Source organism: Zootoca vivipara, chromosome 3, assembly GCF_963506605.1.
Source record: "Zootoca vivipara chromosome 3, rZooViv1.1, whole genome shotgun sequence".
NCBI lineage: Eukaryota > Metazoa > Chordata > Lepidosauria > Squamata > Lacertidae > Zootoca > Zootoca vivipara.
The window spans coordinates 24,344,347-24,371,371 of NC_083278.1; positions in this window are offsets into that span (position 1 = coordinate 24,344,347).

The following is a 27,025-nucleotide window of genomic DNA, read 5'->3' on the forward strand; positions in this document are numbered from 1 at the left end:
GGGTGTCCAAAGGAAAAGTTGGAAGTTTTAGGATCAAATCTGTAAATGTGGGAATGTCCCTGGAAAATAGGCACCTTTCATAGCTGCCAAGTCTCCTGTATTCCCTGGGAAAACCCCGTTTTTCTAGCTGTTCTTAGCTGAAAAAACGGATTTTTTGCCCCCCCCCCGCCGGTTTATTCTGGCGCGGCGGCCATTTTGGAACTGGGTGGAGCATGCTCAGAAGTGACTTTTGATGCAGCTCTGTCCAGTTCCAAAATGGCTGCAGCGCTACTTCCGGTCTGCTACTTCCGGTCCGGTCCCTTATTTCTCCCACAGGAACTTGGTAGGTATGGCACCTTTGGAGGGTCTGCTAACACCCTGTAGACCAGAGGTGAGGGACTTGTGCACTTTGGATGTTGTTGAACTTCAACTCCAATCAATCTCAGCCAGCATGGCCAATAGAAAGAGATTCTAAGAGTTGCTTCTCAGCAACATCTGGAGAGATACAGGTTCCCCAACCCTTTTATAGATCATGTGGGGAGAAATTCCATAGAACAAAGAAAAGAAATCTCCAGAAGCATTTTTTTCCTGGTAAATCAGGCGGGCGGGGCAAGTAAACATTTTCCCAGGTAACTGAGCGGCCTGACTGATCACAACACAAATTTTCAGGCAAACAGCAGAATAGCACATTTTTCCACCAGACATATCCACAGTACATCATTTTAATTTGAAAATTATTGAGAAAAAAGTAGCCTAATTGTCCACCGAGACTTGTATTTACTGAAAATGAGAGATTTCAGGGCAGCTGAGAAGAGCTGGCTATGTGTGTGTGTGTGTGTATACACATTCAAAATACAATGCTATTATATGAATAGGTTACACCTGTAATCAGTCGTCTTACTGCATACAGTGGTACCTCTGGTTAAGAACTTAATTCGTTCCGGAGGTCCGTTCTTAACCTGAAACTGTTCTTCATCTGAAGCACCACTTTAGCTAATGGGGTCTCCTGCTGCTGCCGCGCTGCCAGAACACGATTTCTGATCTCATCCCAGAGCAAAGTTCTTAACCTGAGGTACTATTTTTGGGTTAGCGGAGTTTGCAACCTGAAGTGTTTGTAACCTGAAGCATTTATAACCAGAGGTACCACTGTATATGGAATTTGGCTTGACAAAAGGCCTGCTGCTCCAGCAGTATACTTACTGACCAGATTTTGAGTCATTAAACTAGAAGCTCTTTACGTCTCCTGGCCTCCTTATGGACATAAAAAGAGCCCCCTGAGTCAGACTAGTGGTCTATCTGGTCCAGCATCCTGTTCTCACTGTGGCCAACCAGATGTCCATGGGAAACCCACAAGCAAGAACCAAGCACAAGAGCTCCCTCCCCTCCTGCAGTTTCCAGCAACCTATGTGCAGAAGCATTACTGCCTCCAACCATGGAGGAGGAGCATAGCCATTATGGCTAGCGGCCATTGATAACCTTCTCCTCCTTGAATTTGTCCCATCCGCTTTTAAAGCCATTGAATTTGGTGGCTAGTTATGCTACCCCAGGTTTCATTTTTCCTAGGAAAGCTGAGGATTGAATTTTGGGCTTTCTGAATGCAAACATTGTGGTTGCTCTCCTCAATATTGCACTCTAGTGACACCATCAGATCCTGAAGCTGAGGCTCCAATACTTTGGCCACCTCATGAGAAGAGAAGACTCCCTGGAAAAGACCCTGATGCTGGGAAAGTTTGAGGGCACAGGGAGAAGGGGACGACAGAGGGTGAGATGGTTGGACAGAGTTCTCGGAGCTACCAACATGAGTTTGACCAAACTGCAGGAGGCAGTGGAAGACAGGAGTGCCTGGCGTGCTCTGGTCCATGGGGTCACGGAGAGTCAGACACGACTAAACAACAACAAAGGGACACCATATGGGGGTGAAACTATCCATTATATGTTGTCCCCATGACAGCTATTATACGGAGCTCAGGTTAGGACTGATAACCACCTTGGCACTTGGGAAGCTGTTCAATTGAAGTTCTTAAGGTGGATTTTTTTCCTGTACCGCCCTGCGTCCCAAATGCATCACTGCAACTGGAGGCAAGTTTCCCCTCAGCAGAAGTACGGCCTTGGCAAAGAACTTTTAACTTCTGGCTCCGCCTAAACTCAACCCCCCCCCTGGTTTATTATCCCTAGTACTTCAAGACTACCACAAAAGTGCCTGGCTTAAAACTGTCTACCAAAAACTCCGCTCTTTCGGCCTATCCCCGCAACACCTACTCACTATGGGCATAACCAAAGCAAACAGTCTAATTTGTCAGTGTCTAAAAGATATCGACCATCAGAACAACCTGGCCACTATAAGGAATTTTTGCCCATGGTATGATCCATTTCCATTTTCCCATTTTGATTCTCTGGCTCCATGCCTTAACATATTAGACAACTGGGCCAAAGCAAACAAGATGAAATTTAACAAGGAGAAATGTAAGGTACTGCACTTGGGCAAAAAAAAAAAAAAAAATGAAAGGCACAAATACAGGATGGGTGACACCTGGCTTGAGAGCAGTACATATGAAAAGGATCTAGGAGTCTTGGTAGACCATAGACTTGACATGAGTCAGCAGTGTGATGCAGCAGCTAAAACAGCCAATGCAATTCTGGGCTGCATCAATAGGAGTATAGCATCTAGATCTAGGGAAGTAATAGTGCCACTGTATTCTGCTCTGGTCAGACCTCACCTGGAGTACTGTGTCCAGTTCTGGGCATCACAGTTCAAGAAGGATACTGACAAGCTGGAACGTGTCCAGAGGAGAGCAACCAAAATGGTCAAAGGCCTGGAAACGATGCCTTATGAGGAACGGCTTAGGGAGCTGGGTATGTTTAGCCTGGAGAAGAGAAGGTTAAGGGGTGATATGATAGCCATGTTCAAATATATGAAAGGATGTCATATGGAGGAGGGAGAAAGATTGTTTTCTGCTGCTCCAGAGAAGCGGACACGGAGCAATGGATTCAAACTTCAAGAAAGAAGATTCCACCTAAACATTAGGAAGAACTTCCTGACAGTAAGAGCTGTTCGGCAGTGGATTTTGCTGCCAAGGAGTGTGGTGGAGTCTCCTTCTTTGGAGGTGTTTAAGCAGAGGCTTGACAGCCATATGTCAGGAATGCTTTGATGGTGTTTCCTGCTTGGCAGGGGGTTGGACTGGATGGCCCTTGTGGTCTCTTCCAACTCTATGATTCTATGAAAGCACAGAACAAATGTAAATGTGCCCAAACCTTAAGAGGCTGGGTAACATCTACCGGGGTGGAGACCATAGCTGCCAAGTTTTCCCTTTTCTCGCGAGGAAGCCTATTCAGGATAAGGGAAAATCCCTTAAAAAAAGGGATAACTTGGCAGCTATGGTGGAGACAGGTGGGACCTTGCAGGCAATGATTATTATATTTGGCTAAGCAGAGAGGAGATGAGCAGAAGCATCAAGGAAGCTCCTTGGTCAGTGGAAATGTGTTGATATGATTGTGGGTGACTGGAGAAAGACTGCCCTGTGAGTTTTGGGGTGTTTAGAATCTTAAGGGAGCTATGCCTCACATTGTCCAACAGAGGATCACCCACTGCTTTACTGCCTCTCACAGAAGGTGTACTACCTATTTTATTCTATTGCTGACAGAACCTTGCATGACAAGACAGAATGTTTGTGGAAGTTTCATGACATCAGAGAAGCTCATCCAATCAGGGGCTCTGCCATTTCATTCAGGTGAAAACATTTGGGCAAAATCACCCAACATATTTTAAAGGCTTCCCAGGTGGTCTTAGCTGAACTGAAACTCTGTTCTTCAACTGTAAATGCTAGTAGAATGCAGTTCCCCCCACTTTCTTATACACAGCAAAAGGAGGCACATGCAGGAAGACGTTGCCACAAAGTGCCTCTCAAATGACTTCACAGATTTACCATAAATAGAAAGTACTCGAGCTACTTGAGCTTCATAACAATATGGCCCTGGAAGAGGAAAATAAGTATCCGCAATTGAACTTGAAGAGCGGGTTTATTCAAAGCTGCTAAAAATGCAGGCAGGGCAGGCAAAGATGGTGCTTTGGAAGCTCCAAATGAGAAAAGAGGGGGTACACAGCAGCATTGCCGAATCATAAATAAAATTGCTCATTTTTGCAGCTGTGCAGAGCAGAAAGAGGATCATGTGGGACAATGAAAGGGAAAAGATGTTTACTTTGAAAAGATGAAAGCAATCACTGGAAACAAGAACCCTCCACTTAGTCAGAAAGAGATGCACCTACGGTATAAGTATTGCATTCCATTGCATTCCCAACTACATGTTAGGAATCCTTAGTTCTCTTCAGTGTAGAGGAAAGACATGAGGGCAGAGGCAATCCAGTGCACTCACTCCATCAGTCTCTCCATTGTCCTTCCCTTCACCCTCATCTCATGGAGGGGAACTGTCTGAAGCAGGGACCCTCCTGTGCCTGCGGAGGCTCCCTGTGCATTTTAAAACCCTGGAAAATCAGAATTCTAAAACATGCAGCGATTCCCCAGGGATACACAAGGTCCCCCACTTCGGACAGTTGTTTCCCATGAGTTGGGGTCAGCAAGAGCACATATTAGAATTATCAATTACAGTAGATTTTTAAATTGCTTGTTATCCAAAGGTCTCCAAGTGACTTTTGCAGCTCACGCTGCCGCATGGTACGCACGATGATGTGTTCTTACCAGTGTTCAGTCAGCTTCAGAGAGAGACCTGTGCAATTGTGCTTCAATCTTAATCCGACTTTTTTTCACAGTCCAGAGCTCTTCAAAGTACCAAGGAGCTACTCAGGCTCCAAAATGCCAGAGTAGGTGCTCAGAACTAATGAATTTTATGTTGTTTTTCATAGCACAATTTTAATGCTGGCATGAGGACCCGTATGCCTGCAGATTCCACTTTGAATAGAGACAGAATAATCTGTTCAGCACACTGCCAGGTGACTGGACTTTAATTTAGTAACTGAATCCAAGGATAAAACACCTGAAGATTCACCAAGCTAGGACTGATTGGCAATGACTGGGGGTGGGTGGGGGAATTTAACAACAACAACAACAACAACAATAATTTATTTATACCCCGCCCATCTGGTTGGGTTTCCCCAGCCACTCTGGGCGGCTTACAACAGAAAAATGAAATAAAATAATTTATTAAACATTAAAAGCCTCCCTAAACAGGGCTGCCTTCAGATGTATTCTAAAAATCTGGTAGCTGTTTTTTCTTTGACATTTGATGGGAGGGCATTCCACAGGGCTGGTGCCACCACCGAGAAGGCCCTCTGCCTGGTTCCCTGCAACTTGGCTTCTTGCAACGAGGGAACCGCCAGAAGGCCCTCAGTACTGGACCTCAGTGTCCAGGCAGAATGATGGGGGTGGAGACACTCCTTCAGGTATACTGGACCGAGGCCATTTAGGGCTTTAAAGGTCAGCACCAACACTTTGAACTGTGCTCGGAAACGTATTGGAAACGTAAAATGACTATCTGCTTCCTTGAAAAGGCAACAACCTGGGATAACCCAAGACTGGATAAAGCAAGGGATAGTTAGCATTGCCTATAGAGAGATGATAAAGGGGATCTCCAATGTACATTGAAACACAGACTACTGCACTTCAGTTTTTATTTGGCAACACAACTTGAATGACAACCTATCCAACTGCCTCACCTTCTGCTGTCTAGGTACAGCTCCGAAATATGCATGATCAATTAGACACTGATAATTTAAGATATCATCCATAATATCCTTCAGTAAAAATACAGAACAGCCCATCCAACAATTAATAATAATAATAATAATAATAATAATAGACATAGAAATGCAGAAGAAACAATCAAGAAATAATCAGAAGGACCCAGAGTGCAAGTATTGCAGTTGTGGAAATCTTCATTGCATATCTACATACAACTCCCAAAACAAACGAGAACCTGACTTTGAATAGATAAGGCTAGTTATCAGAATTCACATTGCCACTTCAGCCTCACTTGGAGACATGCCCTTAGCTCTTACAACAACACCTGTAACCTCCAGTTATAGCAAATGGAGGGTGGGGGAACGACAAGAGTTTATATGACACTGGAAAGATTCCCCAAGATAGGAGTGAAGCCACATGCATAACACTATAGATGTAAGGCTCCTGGTGCGAATCTAGAGCATACAGTATGCTCTCATGCTGTCCAGCAGTGTTCGTGGCTAGAACACCATTTGCATCTATTTGCAACCACATTTCTAGACCCTTGACAAACATGTGCAACGGTGGCTTCTTAGGACGTTCTTTGTAACAAGATGGGGTTAGGGGGAAAATGATATTTGGGTCACATTGTTCCAGAACAAAGACATGTATACAATGGTACACTCAAGGCAGGACTTCAAGAGAGATGTCTGGGGGTGCCCATCCACAGAATAAGCAGGCGGGCTCTCAGATGTAGCGGAGCTCGCTTACAATGTTTGGAAAGAGTTCAAGGGCTCATCTAAAGAGTTCAAGGGCTCACCTACTCAACGTTTTATTATGTTTTCATATATGTTGGAAGCTGCCCAGAGTGCCTGGGGCAACATAATCAGATTAACAGGGTACGAATAATAAAACTTTTAAATTATTATTATTTATTGAGCATTCATCCCGATTTGTTTGCATAAACCTTACGCAGAGGCTAGATTATACCTAGTATCCATTGAGCTTTGTTCTGATTTGTTTGTGAGGAACAACAAACATTCATCCTACGTATATTCATCCCAATATGCTTGTGCAGTGTTTATAAGTCTTCTTGTTAATGATTTGGTTATTCAGCATTTCCCTGTGACTTAACTAACTGGTTCCTTTTTTAAAAAGTGGATTTGTTGCACTGTGGAAACAGAGGCCTTTGCTCCACTTTAAGTGCACTTACCTAAATATCCTCGAACCCCTCCTGCAAAATGCTGACAGTCTCACAGTGCGCTAACATAACGCACCACAACATAGATAAAGGATAGGAGCAGCCATCACCCTGCCCTCTGTCTCAAACCACATGGGATCATTCTTTAGGAGCACCTGTGTCTCTGGTTAATTTGAGATATAAAAAGTAATCACAATTAAAAATGTATCCCCCCCCCAGTTGCATCTTGAGTATATTTAAGATCAGGCCTTTCAAACCTGCTGTGACTCTTGTCCCTGTCTGCTGCATGCAAAAATCTATTTTGACCTTCCTATGCACCAAAACCTGAAATAGAACTCTGTCCCTCCCACGCTTCAAGCTGCTTTTGTAAAGAAAAAAGAAAACACCCAGCCCATGTTTTTAGTTAGGTTTTATTAAAAAAGAAAGAAAGAAAGCAATCTAAAATTGCATTATAATGGATGGAAATATTTCAGGACTCGGAACTGCCAAGCCCCTTCTTCGAACACTTCAGATGCGCATGTTTGAATTGTAATTTGTGTTCATGACAGTGGAAATCAACTTTACCGAGAGCGACAGCCTCTGCTGAGTCCTCCCGCAATGTGTCAGCAAGAGTGGCAGTCTTCCCATGTGCTACCAGTTTCGTAAGTGGATCATAGCAGGTGGCTTGTAGCTTTGAATGCCACCGACTCCGATATCCTCTGTCACTTGCACATGCTACATATGAGATTGGTTAGCGGAGCTTGATCCTTCTGCAGATCAAGGCGCAAATGTAAAAACTAAGCAGAAGTCAGCCAGGTTGGATGGTTCTGTACCAAGAACTGCTACAAGTCGCCTATTCATACTTCTAAAGCAGATTGACTGGAGTTCTATGCTGCGGAATAGTTTGAGTTCCTAAATTGGATTTCTTGCCTTAAAGAGGAAAAGAGGAATTTATGGGCAGCAGCTCCAGTAAATTCGAATGACAAGTTGTGGCCAATATTTAATAGTAATTATAGAACTAAGGTGTTTCCATGTGCTGCTCTGGTTCTCCAGAAGCAGCTTTGTCATGCTGGCCACATGACCTGGAAGCTATACGCCGGCTCCCTCGGCCAATAATGCGAGATGAGTGCACAACCCCAGAGTCGGTCACGACTGGACCTAATGGTCATGGGTCCCTTTCCTTTACCTTATAGAACTACTAGAAATAAGGGAGCATCAAGATTCAAGGACGCTCCGTCCAAACTACCTAAAAATGTCGAAGATTAAGAATTGGTTGAATTGGGGCCAAGTATTGGTTGATCCGCACACACACACAAAGAAAAGTATCCTTTTTCACTGCTCATTTTAATATCCTACATTCACCATCCAGAAAGGGGACAGAATAGTGGGGTAGGAGAGCTGAAAACAATGCACTAATACATTTCACATATATTGGCAACCAATGTCCCCCTTTGGTTTCAGATAGTACATGGGTAAGACGAGTCTAAAAAGCCTGGGACACAAAAATTCACAGCCCTCTGGTGGCTATTGTGGCTCATTTACCAGAAGAAATGTATTTACTGTAGCGTTAGCTCTGGAAGTGTGTACTTGATTCTGACCAAACCTCCGAGAGCACAATATATACCAGGAGTCTTCATTTGGTCAGAATCAACTATAAACTTCCACAGCATGGTTGTTCTGTGGGTAAACATGGGCCTGTGGGAAGAACCATGGGTGCCATCTTCCTTAGAGGAAAGTTGAGATTGGTATCTAGTAAAGAAATACATTTCTGCGCTGCAATTGAACAGCATGGCAATGCTCCTAATAAGTTGTTCCTGTGTCTGAAGATGTAATGTGGGGAGGTAGGTAGGTTAAAGAACACAACACACATCCCAGTTGAATAAAGATATGGAGAGAAACATAAATAGGTCAACACAGGCAATTGGAGCTGAGAGCAAAGTACCACCCATACTTTCCCTTAAGGCTAAATCCGTCATCTTCCCAGAGTACATTTCAGGCAGCAAAATGATTTGCAGAAGTGCTCATGTGTCAGTAAATGCTAATACAGGAAGCAGAAGTAAAGCAATGTGTGTTCACATATGTGAGTGCATACATTTAAGTCACGTACTCCGATTAAAAGAATGAAATCAAGCTCACTGACCTAAAATATATTCCGTAAACAGAAAAACGTTTAAAATCCTAATACTCAGAAGCCCCAATTCTCAGTCTTTAGCTTCATTGCTAGCCTACTTAATCAACAAGATGAGCCTGGTGATTCCCTACCTGTCGCAAATTGCTGTTCAGCTAGTGGACTTGGCCTAGTGCTGGTCAACAGACAGCAGACTCTGCCCGATTGGTGGATCCAGGACTGCCCAGTTGAGCGATCCATGCTCTGTGCCATACCAGACTCAGATATACTGAAACCAATAAAGTCATGGACATGTTTAACCCACACTCCAGTCTCAAGATCTTAATCCCAGGTCACATGCACTCAGGGAACAAATATGGGACCCGGCTGGATTAGAAAGAAATTAGAAAATGGGGAGTAATATGTACAGGGGAGAGAAAAAATGCCCCGGGGCCAAGAACATTGATAAAATAATGCCCACTCTGGGCAGCTTCCAGCAGAATATTAAAAATACAATAATCTATTAAACATTAAAAGCTTCCCTAAACAGGGCTGCCCTCAGATGTCTTCTAAAAGACTGGTAGTTCTTTTTTCTCTTTGACATCTGGTGGGAGGGCATTCCACAGGGCGGGTGCCACTACTGAAAAGGTCCTCTGCCTGGTTCCCTGTAACTTGGCTTCTTGCAGCGAGGGAACCGCCAGAAGGCCCTCGGCGCTGGACCTCAGTGTCCAGGCAGTACGATGGGGGTGGAGATGCTCCTTCAGGTATACTGGAGAGTCCCTCACCCCCTCTGGGCCAAAGTCCATAGAAATAATCTCTCAAGCACCAGGGTCAATTCCCTACTCTCCAGAAGAGCCATGCCCAGCCATCTCTGCAGAAAAGAAACATAACCATAACTCCAGCATTGGATTCTTCATGGAGCTGCTTCAAGGCATAGACAGGATGATCAATGTGCTGCATCATGAAGAAAGAGCGAGGACTGGGCTGCTTCCCTTTAGTTATCTGTTCACTGCTGCAGAGAAAAACAAATAGTATTAGAAGAAATGGGGCATACACTATTGACTTGCAAATTACTGAGTGCATTGCTGAGGCAGGTACTGTACATCGTGAATCCGCCTCTCATATTACTGAGTACAAGGCAACCATGCATGTGTGGTCTTTATTGGCTTCCCTTGATTGGAGAATGATTTATAATTATCTGATCTATTGTCACTAGCCGTACGACTGTGTTTGAGCAAGGAGTGGATATAGAGTCCTGTTGAGCCAAAAACCTTCTCTATGGGGCTATATTTTTAAAATAGATACCAAACCCCACGTAGCAGCTCCCTATTGGGTAAAGGTAAAGGATCCCTGGATGGTTAGGTCTGGTCAAAGGTGATGATGGGGTGCAGCGCTCATCTCACTTTCAGGCCGAGGGAGCCAGTGTTTGTCCACAGACTAAACCGCTTCTGGTGCAACGGAACACCTTGATGGAAACCAGAGTGCACAGAAACGCCGTTTACCTTCCTGCCACAGTGGTACCTATTTATCTACTTGCACTGATGTGCTTTCAAACTGTTAGGTTGGCAGGAACTGGGACAGAGCAATGGGAGCTCACCCTGTCGCGGGGATTCGAACTGCTGACCTTCTGACTGGCAAGCCCAAGAGGCTCAGTGCCACCCATGTCCCTAGCTCCTATTAACCACTCAGAGCAATGAAAACATTTAGGCCCAAAAAGGGAGCCCAGATTATTATCACCATTCAACTTCTTCGGCCTGTTTTTAGTTCCCGGAAATAATCAAGCTTGTGTATCAGTATTAGTACCGGGCTCTATGGTTCTTGTGATATCTGTTGCCTAGTTTTATGTGGCTTGCAGTGTCTCCTCCTGCCAGTCAGCTGAAAAGTACTGGTAGGTGAAAGAGGGGGAAGAGGCTCTGGCTGCGACCAACTTCCTCTCTCTTTGCTGCTCAGGTCTTCCTGCAGATTAGCCCTGAGATCTATGGGTATAGAGCCGTATACAAATTTATTAAATAATAAAATAATAGAAATTTGCTTGCGTGGGGGTGTTGGTGACAAAATGGCACCTCCTCCACCTGCCAGGGAAAAAGAGCTGAGTTGAAGACCTACATTAGGAATATAGCAGGAGTGAAGATCTACCTGGGAACAAGAATGGCAGCGCAGCAACAGGTGTTGCATTCCTTGGAGGGCAGATCTTCTGCCCCTGCGGATCCTGTCACCTGAGGCAGTTGCTATTAACCCCTCCCTCCCCGATGAACAGTAGGGAAGAGAGGACAGGGTTGCATTCACAATGAGAGACTCCATTCTCTCTGTGTGTACATGTGCGTGCCTCACACACTCCACCCACTGAATGGGTGGATTTCTCTTTCTCGCTCTCTCTTTCACTCACTCACTCACTTACTCTGTCACACACAGAATGGATGGATAGATGGATGGATTGTGTGTGTGTGTGAGAGAGAGAGAGAGAGAGGGAGAGAGAGAGAGAGGGAGAGAGAGAGAATGAGAATGGATCAATGTGTTAAGTATAAGTGTGAATGGATTCACAAAGACCCCTCATAAATGCATATATGCCTAAGCCACTCGTTTGCTCTTCAGGTCCAAAGGTCCTGAAAGCACGAAGTCTGCTCATGTGTCTACTACGCAGACTTGTTTTAGAAGAATGATGGCTAGAAATTCCCACTGACTTTATTTAGGTCATGAAACAGACATTCAATGATAATAACTTTCAGATATTATTGAACTGACCCCTGCTTGAACTGGCCAACTGAAGCGTTGGAAAACTCCTTCTTCCATTACCAGTCCCCTGAGCCATCAAGAATGTATCTGTGAGGAGTTCGTTGGGAACTGCAGAGAGAATGGAACTATATATTTGAGATAATTTGGATGCATGAAGAAATTCTGGAACAGAGGGCTGCAATGCATCTCCCAGTCAACATCAAAAATCTGAATACTATGCAACAAATTAGGAGGCAAGGCAATGGATGCATCCATGGAGGAAAGAGGCAGACAGAAACGATCAGATGCATCCAGTGGTTTTTTAAAAAAATCATTTAAGGTAATTTTGTTCTTTCAGGAGCATAAATAAGTCATGTTATCAGTTTATACCTATACTCTGATTTCAAATGGTAGAATTGTGCTAGGAAAGTTTTAGGAACATGCCCCCTAAGTGAAGTCAACAGTATTCTCCACAGTCTTGCACTTTCTGTAGCCCTTTTATGCCATTGCAACGGGAGTGTGAAAATGCTCCTCGATGAGAAACTTTACATCCACTTTGCACTTATGCATGTGACTAAATGAAGTTCAGGGTAGCAGGGTCGAAGTGAGAAAGGCCGACAGAGTGTCATATGATATTTCCATTCTTTCAATCTTTATAGTAAAATACTAAACAGATACCAAACATCCACTGAGTCGTATTTAGCAATCATCTGTCTGGCATGCATGGATTGAATTTATAAAAAGCAGCTTGGGCCCATTTATCTTACAAAATGTATCATTAGCATATATTCATTTCATTTCTCTGCATGTTCTAGGAGACCAGGGAGTAGAGGAGCTGTTCACAGCAGGACAAGGAGACTCCCTGGATTCTTCAGCATCCTTCCTCTCTGCCTCCTGGTTCCACCCCTCTGCCTCAGAATCTGAACTGTGCTCTGCCACAGCCTCTTCCTGCTCACTAAACCCTGTTGCCTCTTCAGCTTCCAAAACATCCTCCTCCCAGTCTGCTCCCTCTTCTCCCTCTGACCATGCATCATTGTCTCACCACCACCCTGGGTCTGAGCCTTCTTCCCTTGGGGGTTCCTCAGCTGGTGCTTCCCACGATTCCTCTGCATCCAGCCAGTCCCTGGCATTGTGTTTCGGTTCATGTATCATTTCAGAAAGTGCAAATTACATTGGTTCACCTTTAAATGCAAACTGAACCAATTTTCTCCCCCATCCCTATTCACCCACCAAAGAAGCATAATCACATTTTCCTAATGCCTAGGCTGAAATGTTTTATTGCTGGTAAATTATTAATCTTTTTTTCCAGCTATTGTATCTGTCTGTATGGTGACCATTGGGTACAACTTGGCTAAGGGGGTTACATCAAAGGGGAGGTGAGAATAGCAGAGTTGTGTCATTTTTGGGTGGTGGAAAGTGAAGAGTTGTTGACGTACTTAAGTTTTTGCTCCTTCAGTACAATCATGTAACACCACGTTGCTAACGGATCCATTTCCTTGACTCGCCCTCTTTCCACATGAACTTCCTTCTGTAGGCGGCATGAGTGAAAATACTTTCTCCTCATCATTTTCCTCTCCTCCATAAGTGGCAGTGGCATCTTGGGACTGGAGCAAGCTGAGAGAGGGTAGCTTCTGTGGGGGGGGGATGGTGACTGACAGCAAGGGGGCAGGTAGCAGCATTGTGAAGGCTGAAGGAGCTGAGAGAGGGTAGGAGTTTGGGTGAAGTCTAAAGGATGGGGTTGGCAGGTGCAGTGGAAAGGGGCCTGGGGGGTAGGTTGGCGTGATGAGCAACACGAGCAGGGGCAGCAGTTGGGATTCATTCATGAGCCCCATCAATGGAAGCCCTCCATAAGGAGAGGTGCAGCAAGGCTTTCCCCCCTCCACCCCACACAATTCTCTGGAGGGGTTTCAGTAGAACCCATGAAAGAAACAGTGTGCAAGATGGGGGGGGGGAGAGAATGGTTTCATCAGGCAACCTGTTCATCGTAGCAGGACATTGAATTCCACCCATAGTCTTTCGTTTCAAGTAAAACATAAAAATGCATGCTACTTTGATACATTTATGTTGTTTTCTGTTCGTCTAAAAATGATAAATACTAAGGCACCGTCGTAATAACTAAGTAGACAGGGCCCAGCCTTTGATATAATTAGGAAGTCTCCCACTTTCCACTCTTGAATATACCTGGGTGCATTAGAACACACATTTACACTGAGCTGAATCCAACTAAGAAATTCTCAACGTAGACCCACTGAATGTCATGGCAGAGATGGATCTGATAGAACTAGATTCAACCCAATGTGTGAAGTAGGTGAATGATGGGTATACACATGAGGCTTCTGTCTCTTGTTGAAACAGCAAGTCATTGGTACTCAATAACCGCAATAGCACCGGACATGAAGACATTATAGGGCATGGGATAACCATGCCCTGTTGTGTAGGGGAAGGGCCGTAGCTTAGTGATGGGGCATCTGCTTTGCATGCATAAGGTCCCAGGTTCAATCCCAGGCATCTCCAGGAATTGGGGCTGGAAGAGCCTCCCCGTCCAAAATCCCGGAAAGCTGCTGCCAAGTCAGTGTAGACAATTCTGAGCTATATGTCTCCAGTGATTTGATCCCAGGCAACTTTCCTATGTTCCATAGTGATTGCCATGTAATGAGAAAGAGAAGGTGAAAGCTGAACCCCCACACTATCAGGGATCCATTCTCTTGTTTGGAGTTCGCTGGTTTCTCACTGTTCAGTGTAAGAGCGTGCACATTTCAAACAACATGACCACTTCCTTAATGGGGTAGTCACAGGCTTATCAAGTTATGAAAGAAGAATACTTTTTAAAAGAGTAGCGAAGAAAGTAGCTCAGGTCAAGAGAGAGAAAGAGAGAACTTTCTAGAATTTAAGAAAGTTACAACATTTCACATACAAACTTTTAAAAATTGATTACACTATGGCAGATTAACTTCAGGTAATCCATTTACCTGCCATGCAGGCACAAGTTCTTAATCCATCCCCTAAAACCTTCTCATGGGGCTTGCTGTCAAAGGGTTTCTAAACCTGATAGTTTAACTCATGCTGATAACCTGTTCCACTTGGCTTTCATTTTGCTGTCGTATGGGGGCAAAGCAAAATTATAGACTGTGTTTATAGTAACACAAACAAAATTTGTTCCCCACTCAGGATGCCCCGTTGGGTGGATATTTTCAGCTAACCCAGAGTAATTACATCACATTAGTACCATCAGGGCAAGTCTGGAGCCATGAATGCAGCCAGAGATTATAGTTTTGGATGCATGGGAGATTGGGGATAGGAGAAGAAAGAGATGTTTCTGTCATAAGTATTAAATTATTGTTTATAAAAAGAAGAAACATCATCCATGACATATATCACTAGGACATTATTGTTTGTTTTTTGTTTACTTCATTTCTGCTTTGCCACTTCTCCCCAAAACATGGGTGGCGCTATGGTCTAAACCACTGAGCCTATTGGGCTTGCCGATCTGAAGGTCAGCATTTCGAATCCGCGTGATGGGGTGAGCTCCCATTCCTTTTCCCCAGCTTCTGCCAACCTAGCAGTTTGAAAGCATACAGCGCGAGTAGATAAATAGGTACCGCTGTGGCAGGAAGGTAAATGACGTTTCTGTTCACTCTGGCACTCATCATGGTGTTCAGTTACGCCAGAAGCAATTTAGTCCTGCTGGCCACATGACCCAGAAAGCTGTCTGTGGACAAACGCTGGCTCCCTTGGCCTGAAAGCGAGATAAGTGCCACCACCCCATAGTCACCTTTGACTGGACTTAACCATCCAGGGATCCTGTGTGTATACATCACGTGCAAGACGTTGGTTAGTGTGAGGTGAAAATGTGGCCTTTTGGTCCCAGGTGACCATCTTGCAATATTCCAATCTGAAGAAATAAACATTCAGACTTTAAGGTGCCTAAATTCTTTTTTACTTCTACATTTTGTGGGAGTAGATATATTGGCATAGAAGTCATCTTGTTCTATTTACTCGAACATGTCTTGAAAACAAAGGTTAGGTTAGGGAGCAGGAAATGAGAGAGATACAAGGAAGGAGCTACATTTCTTCTTGGCATTAGATTGCTTCCAAATTGAATCTTGAGCATCTATTTTCAAAAGGCCTCCCGCCGAGCTGGGCTTTGTGTCCTCTGAACTCGAATCCACACAGCATGTAGAGAAGCGAACAGCATCTGTCTAGTTTTGCTTTCATCTCTTGCCAAACAAAAAAGGATGTGTTTCCTTGTACCAGACAACACGTCATAAAGGGACAGATTGACAGGTCTTCTCTCTCATCATTGCTTGGAGTTCATTACAATAAAAACAACTTCCCAAATGCAGGATTTTTCAAATAATAATAAAAAGCCTTCCCTCCCTCCTTTGTTTTGTTGTCTCATCAGCATCCTGTTAATCCAGATAACCTTTGAATTTTTATGGGCTTGTTTTTGTAATTAAGCACAGTCATGCTCACCCAAGGCTCCACTGTAAAGGGATGATCAGACACTTTCTTTAGTCCAGGACGACATAATGATTTATCAGCCATAAGAGTCCTTGAAAGGGAATGTGTCATCCAGCTATAGATGTTACACCAGCAAAAGTAAATAACGTAGGGTGGAGTTTAAGAAAGGTGATTGTACAGACATAAAAGGAACCCAAGTGCATAATAGCATAGGTGGGCCGTGAATTTAGGATAACGAGCTTAACACAAAAATTAAAACCTCATCAAGTATTACTAGATCAGCTCCTAATAAATTAATGTGATAGAATTAGTGCCTGAGATAGATGTGAATAATTACTGTTTACTTTCTGAAAACATAAAAGACTAGCACATTTCTTTATACATGGGGAGAAATACCAGGCCTGAATTAGTCTTCAGACTATCATCCTCCAGACAGACCTCTGAGAGGGATCTTGGAAGGGTAAAGGGAATCAAACAAAGGAGAAAGTATTGTAATAATGGGCGATTTCAGCAATCCTCTGTAAGGAACTGAGGAGAGGTGGGAGGTGCCAGCTGGGGAAGGTAAAAGGTAAAGGTAAAGGGCCCCTGGATGGTTAAGTCCAGTCAAAGGTGACTATGGGGTTGCGGCACTCACCTCGCTTTCAGGCTGAGGGAGCCAGAGTTTGTCCATAGACAGCTTTCCAGGTCATGTGGCCAGCATGACTAAACCGCTTCTGGTGCAACAGAACACAGGAAACCAGAGCGCACAGAAACACTGTTTACCTTCCCGCTGCAATGGTACTTATTTATCTACTTGCACTGGCATGCTTTCAAACTGCTAGGTTGGCAGGAGCTGGGACAGAGCAACGGGAGCTCACCCAGTCATGGGGATTTGAACTACCAACCTTCTGATCAGCAAGCCCAAGTGGCTCGGTGGTTTAGACCACAGTGCCACCAGCATCCCAGAGGACATCCCAGAGGAGGAAGGTTGGGAAGAGATGCTGGAAACTGATGGGACAACAGGGTTTTGTGAACAGGAGGAACCTGGGGCAGGGAGAAGTTCAGGCTTCGAGGCTGGTGTAGATGATTTGGGGGGGGGGGTCTCCAAGAATACACAGATTAATGAGGAGAGCAGAAAATGTGCAGATGCCCCCAAGAGTGCTTGGGAAACATCTGGGAGAGGAGGAGCCTTAGAAGGGGTGGAAGACCCCTTCTTCAGTACTGGCCACAGCTCTGTAAAGGCAAGACCTGCTGGGAAGTGTTGCTGAGTTTAATGCTGTTTCCTTGAATAAAGAGTTAACTTCACTGACAACTGACTGTCTCTTTATTCTGACCTGCATCTGACTCCAGCCTTGATATCCTCACACTGATAGGTGCACATATGTTCAAATCACAACAAAGAAGCACAAATGTCTTAAATCCTACTTAGCAATGGAATTGACTTGATGGAGGTGGAACCCTACACTTGAACTTAGGAGCTGCCTAGGATCTGGTGTGCAATGCCATTATTATCAAGCACAGAAGCAGCGACCACAGTGCTGTCCAATTCAACACATACCACATTTAACTTAAAAGGAGGAAACTTCTGAAAAACGAGAGGATACATAAAAGAAAATAGGAAGGGAAAGTCAAGGAGGTCCCAACTCCTCAGGATGCTTTGAGGTTATTTAAAACCACAATAACAGAATCTCAAAAAACAAGTAAGGGAAAAAAGTGTGTATCTCAGGTTAGGAAGAGTCCAAGAGAATGTCAGCTTGGTTAATGAGCAGCATCAAGGGAGCTATAAAAGGGAAGAAGGATTCTTTTCAAAAGCAGAAGACCTGCCCAAATGAGTAAAATGCGGGAGAGCACAAATTCAGGCACAATGTCAAAAATAAGGCAAGCAAAAAAGACCTTGAGATATGTATTGCTAATAACACTGAGACATAACAAACCTTCCTTTAACTGCATCTAAAGAAGAAATGAAGGCAGGGAAGCTGTTTAAGTGAAAGGATTATTAAAAGACAAGGGTGCAGAACTGCACTTCACAAACTCTCTGGGCTTTGGAGCTGCTTACACACCATACATTTAAAGCATATCCCGCCCCCAATAATCCTGGGAAGTGTAGTTAGTTAAGGGTGCTAGGAATTGTAGTTCTGTGTGTCTGGGGGGAAGGGGAGTAAACTACAGTTCTCAGGACTCAGGTGTGTGTGTATGCAGAAGTGCTGTGCATAGATCCTTCCTATCTGCCTCATGACCCCAGTCTGCCCCTGCCCAATGAGATCAACCCACCTTTTGTTCTTGGTTGATGTCCCTCCCTCCCTCCCTCTCTCTCTCTCTCTAATTTTCAGTTTCTCTTAAATAGAGATGGGTGGATCTGTCAATTTCAGTTTCTCTCCATTTTTATTTTTCCCAATCTGAAGGCCAGTTCTCTGAATTTCCACATCAAGCTTGCTTATTTTTGAAATTCCATTCACAAACTGAGTGCAATTTCCCCCCAATATAACCATGTTTGTATACAATTTCTCCCAAATATAATTCACTTTTGTACATGTTTTTTGTTTGTTTTTTAGTGATAGCTGTGTTTTGGTTCACCTATTTATTTATTAATTTGTTGGTTGGTTGGTTGGTTTGCTCGCTTTCAAAGTGTGAATTACCGTAGGTAGGCTCACCTTTAAATGCAAGCTGGATCAAATTTCTCCTCTATCCCATCTCTTAAACTTCTCTAAGGCTACCTGCTAATTAAGATATCTGATTTGGGAGGCTGCAGGCATTCAAAGAGAAACATTTTTTTATAAAAAAAACACACACCAAGAAAATGATTTTCTCACTTCCCTAAGCAATTAATGATTGCTTTCCATAATTGTTTGGGTAAATACATGCCCTTCCTCCCCTGGAACCACATCACAGGGCCTTACTAGGGTAACGATGGCAAGCTTTGATGTGGAGTCTCAGAGCATCGGATCTTGAAACGAGTCTCCCTTGCCAATGTCTGCGAGATCCCTTTTGTCTCAGCCAGGTCTGCTCTCCTTAGCTCATTACTGATGAGACGACAGACCCGAAGCCTTATTTCATGCTATTGATCACATTTGGAACCACAAATCAACTTGTCCTGTGCAAATCCTTCAATCACCTCCCTCCCTATGAAGAACTCGGCGAGCGCAGAATGCATTTCTGTGCCAGCCCCTTGCTTGGTGCTATCCCTTCCTTAATAACCCTGCTGTATCTCGAGCAACAAACTTAATAGAGCTTTCGTTTGCTCCTTGCTGTGATGAGAGCCGAGAAAGCAATCATAATCCATTATGTCATTTCCCACCCACTCCTGGCCCTTATGGGTCTTTTACAGGCTGCTTTCGCAGCGCTTTGCTCCATTAAGGAAGGCTGTGCCAGGTTGCAATTCCTTCCCCTTCCGGGGAGTGTTCCTTGAGCTGCTGGTATTTGCAGCTTTTCATCCGTGAGCAAAGCTTTCATCTTGCCTTGCTCTTTTCTGACTTATCTGCCATTACTGTGTGGGTGCCCCTTTTCTTGATATGGAGAAGGACAGAAACTGGAGAGGGGAGATGCCCTTTACTGCAGGCTATTAAATCTGGGGATGGATGATATGAGAGCTTTCAGGGAGTGCCACAGAACTGGGATCACCTAAGGACAGGCACGGGTGTTTTTTTACCAGAGAAAAGCTAAATCCTTGCATATCTACTGCATGAGATATGCTTTCAGTACAGTAGATCTGAGGCATTTACAGTATTGAGCTGATTGAAGAATGAAGTACTTTCCAGGACTGGTGTGGTCAACAACTGAGGGGATGTTTTATCAGTGTGTGTATTGTCGTACCTGCTGTAATAAATTCTGTTAATCCCATGTTCTAATAATGAACTCATTCTCTGAGTGTGTGGATCCATAATGTAACCAAAACAGCACCATCCCTACACAAGGGGATTGTATCGGAAGGCTTGCAAAAGAACGACGACAAGAGGGGGATAAACAGTTCAATGAGGAATAAGGATGCTCAGTCAGTGTGCATGGAATGCTAACTGGCTTGAGAGGGAAATATAAAACTAGGGCAGGGGAAATGGCATGGGATATCCTGAGAAAGGACGTGGCTGGCTGGCAACCTGGAGCACTCCACGCTGCAACGTTTTGTCCTAGGTCTTCATTTCTTATTTGATTACTTGCACAAACAGAGAGAGCTCTCTAGCCACATAGTATTCAATTCCACGATGGCACAAATGGAGCAGCATAATAACCTTATGGGCTGCTGTGATTCCAATTTTAATGATGGTGATCTGAGTCTGAAAACAGTGTGGTTTGTCCAAACTTATATAGCAAGTCTGCATCTGAGCATACCTGCCAAGTTCCAGCCTGAGAAATAAGGGACTGGACCGGAAGTAGCAGACCGGAAGTAGCGCTGCCGCCATTTTGGAACTGGGCGGAGCATGCTCAGAAGTGACTTTTGATGCTGCTGTGCCCAGTTCCAAAATGGCCGTCGCACCAGAAGTCACGCTGCAGCCATTTTGGAACTGGGCACAGCAGCATCAAAAGTCGCTTCTGAGCATGCTCTGCCCAATTCCAAAATGGCCGCCACACCAGAATAAACAGGGGGGAAACAAAAAAATCCGTTTCGGCTAGGAAAAGCTGGAAAAATGGGGGTTTCCCGGGGAATACGGGAGACTTGGCAGCTATGCATCTGAGGTGTTGATATGCATCAACACCCAGAGTTCTAACCATGGCACCATGTTTTCTCTATGCAAAACTTGTATACTGTTTTTCCCCCAGTTCACAAGGAAAAGAAAGCAGTAAACAAATTACAAGAATTCAACCCCCCAAGAATTAAATACTGTCTCTCGGCTGTATCAAAACAGTATTTTTGATGTTTGATATTTTGGATGGTGTTTTACTTACTGGCACTTAGCATGCTCAAAGCATTTCGCACACATTATCCCTATGATCGTTATGCAAAACTTCAACTTGGTCAGTATTGTTATCTCCATGGTGCTAAGGCTTAAATAAGAGAAGGTGGGAATTGACACTCAGGGTGGTGTAGTGGTTAGAGTGTCTTCAGACTGGGACCTGGGAGACCAGGGTTCAAATCCTCACTCAGTTAGTTTATGGATTAAATGAGGAAGGGGAGCTCCATGGAGAAAAAGTTGGGATAAAAATGCAAGAAACAACTAAGTGGTTTCCTGGATCACACACCTTAGCTGTGGGGCTTCCAATGGGAACTAGTGAGAGCTGTTCGGCAGTGGAATTTACTACCAAGGAGTGTGGTGGACTCTCCTTCTTTGGAGGTCTTTAAGCAGAGGCTTGACAGGCATATGTCAAGAATGCTTTGATGGTGTTTCCTGCTCGGCAGGGGGTTGGACTGGATGGCCCTTGTGGTCTCTTCCAACTCTACGATTCTATGATTCTATGATTCTAGTGTGCCAGTCAGTCCCTGCCATGTTGTTCATAAAAGGTCTCAGTAAATATACCCAGTTTGCTCTTCCTGATCAATTACAGTTTGCACTGGCTTGGCTTCTCCCACATTGAGTGCTCCTCCTTAAATATGCACACATTCCATTGGATACCATGAGATGCTTTACTCTGTGGGTGAGTATGGCTGTGGCTGATATAGGTGCTCTTCCCATTGATGGGACGGCTAATGGGGAAGGGATGCCTGTACCCTTTTGTGATCCTATGCTCTGTGGCAGCCATTTTGGGACAGGTGCCCAGGGCACTTTCTGGAAATCCCAAATGTGCCCACTGGCCCAAAAAGGTTGGTGGTCCTTGTCTCAGCCCCTACAAGGCAACAAGAAAAGCAATATATCTGAACAGAGAAAGAAAGAAAGAAAGAAAGAAAGAAAGAAAGAAAGAAAGAAAGAAAGAAAGAAAGAAAGAAAGAAAGAAAGAAAGTTGGCAAGGGAAGAGGTTAAATCGTTCTTATCATCCCTACTTTTTAATTAAAGATTTCAAACTCACCTCATCATAAGGACTCAGAGCACAACCCGTTGTGCTGAGCACCTAATGCTCCATTTTCTTTTCTCCACACTCTTCCTAAAGAAAAGAATTCTGTTGGTTTGGAAGGAGGGGAAATTGTACTAAAAAAAGTGCTTTTCATCCTGTCTGTAATGCCAAACTGAGAAGGCTAATTCTTCACCAAATTTCCTGCTTAGTGTCCGATATCAGATACTTCCAAGTGAAGTTTTGGATGTTCATTAAGGAACTAAATAAAGTGTAATTACTTTTAGTGAGTCTTCTTCTTTACTGGATTTAATCAGTCGATTCACATCTAAGTGCTTGTTTACATGATCATTTATCCTGAGGTAACCACCCTTTAATGCGCTTGATTTGATTTAAAGGCCTGCAGAGAGGCTGAAACAAGTTGGAGAGGAAGAGCACTGGAACAGTGACATCCGGTGAAACTTCATTTCATCTCAGGTGGCTGGCCACTTCACAGAGCATTTCCACATATGGATCAGGATACTTAAACAATCTCAACTACGGTAATGGATACAAACACATAATTTTCAACCCAAACTAAGTTAGAGCTGAACTTAAGCGCCATTGATTTCAATGCTTATCACAACTAACTTGTCCCATTGATTTCAGTGGAAAATAAGTTTAGCAAAATTAGTCTGCAGCGAACCCATAATCCACAAGGGGGGAAATAAGCATCTATGAAAAACAAGCAACAACAAAGCACCAGGTGGATGGAGTTGGAGAAAGACAGCACTTAGCCTTGAAAGAGGTAGATAGCAAGGCTTCTTAATGGAAATCTTTATCTGCAACTGTTCCTCGTTTTCTGGTGCCTGTCCCTGCTATAATGTTGCTCCACGTTCCACTCTTTGTTTGGTTGCCCCTTAGGAAGTGCCTTCAAAAAAAAGTGTGAGATTCGGGGTCGGGTCCATGTTTTAGGGGACTCTTGGCAAAGTGCCATCTGGCAGCCCCCTCCTCTTATGCTGGTGTTTTCCCCTCCTCTGGGGCCCCTCTCCTTAACAGTAGGGCAGCTGTGAAGCCGCCATTTTAAAATTTCCCATAGTGCCTTAGGTCAATCCTACAGGATATTGTGGGAAATGTTGAAATGGGGGCATCACTGGAGGGCCATGCGAGAGCTTTAGGGCCCTTCCAGCTGCCCAAGAGATTTGGGTACCGATGCCATGCCAGGGCCCAGCTCCTACTCCATGGCTTCGAGAAGTTAAATCTCAAACTAATGGAAGGGTGGAAGCTGCTTATGGAATCATAGAGCTGTAGAGTTGGAAGGGACCCTAAGGATCATCTACTCCAGGCATCCCCAAACTTTGGCCCTCCAGATGTTTTGGACTACAATTCCCATTTTCCCTGACTACTGGTCCGGTTAGCTAGGGATCATGGGAGTTGTAGGCCAAAACATCTGGAGGGCCGCTGTTTGGGGATGCCTGATCTACTCCAACCCCCTGCAATGCAGGAATATGCAGCTGGATCAAAGCTGCAACCTTGGCATTATCAGCCCCATGCTCTAACCAACTGAGCTATTCTGCCTCTTTTTCTTTCCCACATTGTGTATATTTATTTATTTGCTGCTGTTATGCCCTTCCATCAGCTAGAACTCAGAGTTTAAACCTATTTAATAAGACACGTGGATGCAGCTACTGCTTTAGAACATTGCAGGATGAGTATGTTTTGGATTTCAAATCAATGGAAGACATGCTGTTGCAGAGTCGCACAGGACACAATGAGCCTTCAGCAATGTGTGGTAATGAAGGGAGGGAGTCGTGGTTGGCGTCTTTATTATACAAGCAGGGGGAGCTATAGGCATATCCTGCTTTTCAGCTGTCCAACTGTTTGTGGATATGTGAGATCTGATCTACAGTTGATCAAAAGGTCAGGGGAGAGCCTCAAGACTTTGGCATGCTGATCAATGCCTGCCTTCACTCACAGCTGCATCAAGCAATCGCAGATGCCATCTCTCTTTTGTCACCTTCCTGCTCTATTGACGTCTTCTGTCATACCTCCTCTTTCTTTCCCACCACAGTTCATTGCTATATGATTACTTCTGCCTCCTTTTACAATGAAGCACAGGGCTGGTCCTCACCCTGGTATCTATACCTAGAACATGTCCACATCAGGAGCTCAAAACTTTTCCCCTACTTCTTCTATCTCCTCCCCAAATATGGCAATACTGCTATACTTAATATTGTTTTGCCTCCCAGGGGATTCCATGTTTCACCGTGAAAATGGTCTTTCCCCCAGTATATATATTTGTCCCAGGATGGGTAGGCGAAATGCTCATTCATTAATACAAGGATGTTCTTAAGCAGGGGCCCCCAAACTAAGGCCCGGGGGCCAGATGCGGCCCAATCGCCTTCTAAATCCGGCCCGCGGACGGTCCAGGAATCAGCATGTTTTTATATTAGTAGAATGTGTCCTTTTATTTAAAATGCATCTCTGGGTTATTTGTGGGGCCTGCCTGGTGTTTTTACATGAGTAGGATGTGTCCTTTTCTTTAAAATGCATCTCTGGGTTATTTGTGGGACATTGGAATTGGTTCATTTCCCCCCAAAAATATAGTCTGGCCCCCCAAAAGGTCTGAGGGACAGTGGACCAGCTCCCTGCTGAAAAAGTTTGCTGACCCCTGTTCTTAAGTATCTCTGATCGGAGCTTTTAGGTCTCAGTTGTGCACTCTCAATAGACCCCATAAAAGGAAAATTCAACACTTAACAATATATACAAAATATGCATAGACTGTAATCTTCCTAAGCAACCTCATGAGAAAGTAAGTCCCATTGCACTCAGTGGGGTTTACTTCTGAGTAAACATGATTGGATGCAGCTGATACGTTGAAGAAAACCAACCTGTCCATGCAACCAACTCAGTTACCTTTAAGGCTACCTGTTATTGGTTGGCGTGTTTTGTCGTTTGGTTGCTTCTCATGGTCCATACTCCACCTGCTCCAAATGGTGGGACCCACAAATTTGCAAGCACATCTCTTAGCCTGCAGTTTTAGGAAGCAATCCTACTGTGGCCTACATCACTGTCTTGATGCATATGATTGCATCTTCCTAAATGGTTTTCCTCCATATATTGCCTGAGAAGCTTGCACCCGCCCTTCTCTCCCAGTGAAAGTTCTTAGCCTGGAGGTAAAGTCTTCCCCTCTTCTATTCTCTCCCTTCATCTCCTCTCTTCAGCTTCTCCCTTAAAGAGTCTAGCCAAGTCTCCAGATGCAGCTCTTCAGCTACCTGCACCTCATTAAGCAATTAATCAGCCTAGCTGGCCTTGCCTAGGCTCTGTTAACCCTTCAACTCCATGTGATTGATTTGTTGTGTCAGAAGCACTATATAGCAGTGAGAAAATTAATACTTAGAACATGTTGCAAGGATCATTGTGTCTTTCAAAATATTCTTCAAAGACAAAGCTTAAGATAATTAATCTCAAAGTTCATGGACTGATCACAGCTATCGAAAATGCTGGACATGCTTGGGTCGTAATCAGAGGCCATATTATTTAGTCAAATGCAAAAAGGGCCATTTCACACATTAACCGTGCAATCCTACGTGGGTCCCAGCCAACAAAATGGCTGGGGCAGGTTCCACAGGGAGGTGGGGATGCACTGGGACAACCGATCTCAGTGATCATGGGTAGTAGGAGGAGTTACGCTAAGACCAGACCATGTCATTACCGAGGAGGCAGGTTTAGTCATTGTTTGAGGACTATCCCTGCCTCCGGGTCTGGTCTTGACCGGATGGATACTGGAATCAGCAAGGGATACCCACACGACTTGAAGGTGCTGCTGTGTAGTGCCAGGTCAATGATTCATAAGACCACTGCCAGCCATGACTTGATCGTGGATGGAGGACTTGACCTGGCATGTGTAACACACTTGGTGGGATGAAGCAGATGGGCCTGTCCTTGCCGCTGCTTCTCTTCCACCAGGTTTCTCTTATGCACAGCAACCCAATTAAACCCTTTGTTTAATTTCCAAGCAAAGGGTCTGCTGGTTTCCAGACTCAAAAGAGAGCAGGGCAATTAAAGGCACAGAAGTCCTGTCCTCTATTGAGTCTGGCAACCCTATGTACAGGGGCAGTTGCACCTGTACACCAGTGCAACCAAGCCCAAAGAAATTCCATGCCATCTGGGCAAAGGTGGTGTTGTAAAAATTTTGCAGAGCTACACGGCCCTAGAATTAAGTGGATCCTTGACCCAGGAAGAGTCCAGGTATCCTGGCAAGCAGACAAAGTTTAAGCGTCTCCTGCCCACCAAATAACAGAGACCAAACCAGGACGTGCGAAGCAAGGCACTTTTATTTTTGCTGTTGCAACAGGGTCCTTCCTCTCACACAGGAGAACAAGGAAGGAACCCCAAACAAAGATGTCTTGCCCTTAAAAAGAGATTTGAAATTGGTTTCAGCCCACCCCCCAGAAGCATCATCCATATGTCACAGAAGGGGTGTAGCCCAAGACCCCCCCTCCCTAGATTCATCATAGGTACATCATGAAAGGGGAGGTCTGGTGGCAGTAATCTGAGCACCCTGGACCCTGCCCCCTGCCCCCAGAACCTAATCAACAAAATTGAGAGATATTTACATTTCCCTGTTTCCCAGCCAAGTTAATCACACCCTTTTGTCTGGCAGTCAGGTATCAGGATGCCAGGGATTATCACTTTAATTCCTGAGACAATGAGAAGGTTCCCCCCACCCCACTTCTTCCTTGCAGAGGAACACCTGGTCAGAGAGAGTCGAAATGGTGTCAGTCAGGCCTGTTTTCCTGTGCTGCTTCAGACATGTTTCTGTACATTCATGTACATGTTTTATGAACAATTATTATATATATATATATGACCTCAAAATTCTTATAACAGTGGGAACAGAGGTTACAGGATTCTGAAACAACTCAATTTGAAGATTTTGAGACCACCAGCAGGTGAAATTAGCAAGCGGCTTGGGTTTAAGCTTGTTGGGGCTTAGATCAGGGACATGCTTTTCCAGACAAGCAGGAGGAGGTTACT